Raw genomic sequence first — 459 nt, forward strand, 5'->3', positions numbered from 1 at the left:
TGAAATAGCGAATTCCTCAATATTATGTCGTTCTATTGCAGGTTATTGCAGACTTTTAGGCAGATTCCTCTGTTACTTAGAGGTTCGCAAGGATTTCTTGCCTAGCCTAGCCTCGGACAAAAATGCTGGAAACCCGGCCAGTTTTAGCAAATACCGGTTCTGTACTAAAACAATAATTTCATCCGCTCCATACATCTAGATCTCCCAAACAAGATTTTGAAATAGCGAATTCCTCAATATTATGTCGTCCCATTACAGGTTATTGCAGACTTTTAGGCAAATTTCTCTGTTAGTTAGAAGTTCGCAAGGATTTCTTGCCTTGCCTAGCCTAGCCTCGGGCACAAATGCTGGAAACCCGGCCAGTTTTAGCAAATACCGGTTCTGTACTAAAACAATAATTTCATCCGCTCCATACATCTCCCAAACAAGATTTTGAAATAGCGAATTCCTCAATATTAT

This window comes from Branchiostoma belcheri, unplaced genomic scaffold (genome assembly GCF_001625305.1).
Source record: "Branchiostoma belcheri isolate BF01 breed outbred unplaced genomic scaffold, Haploidv18h27 scaffold356, whole genome shotgun sequence".
NCBI classification, from domain to species: domain Eukaryota; kingdom Metazoa; phylum Chordata; class Leptocardii; order Amphioxiformes; family Branchiostomatidae; genus Branchiostoma; species Branchiostoma belcheri.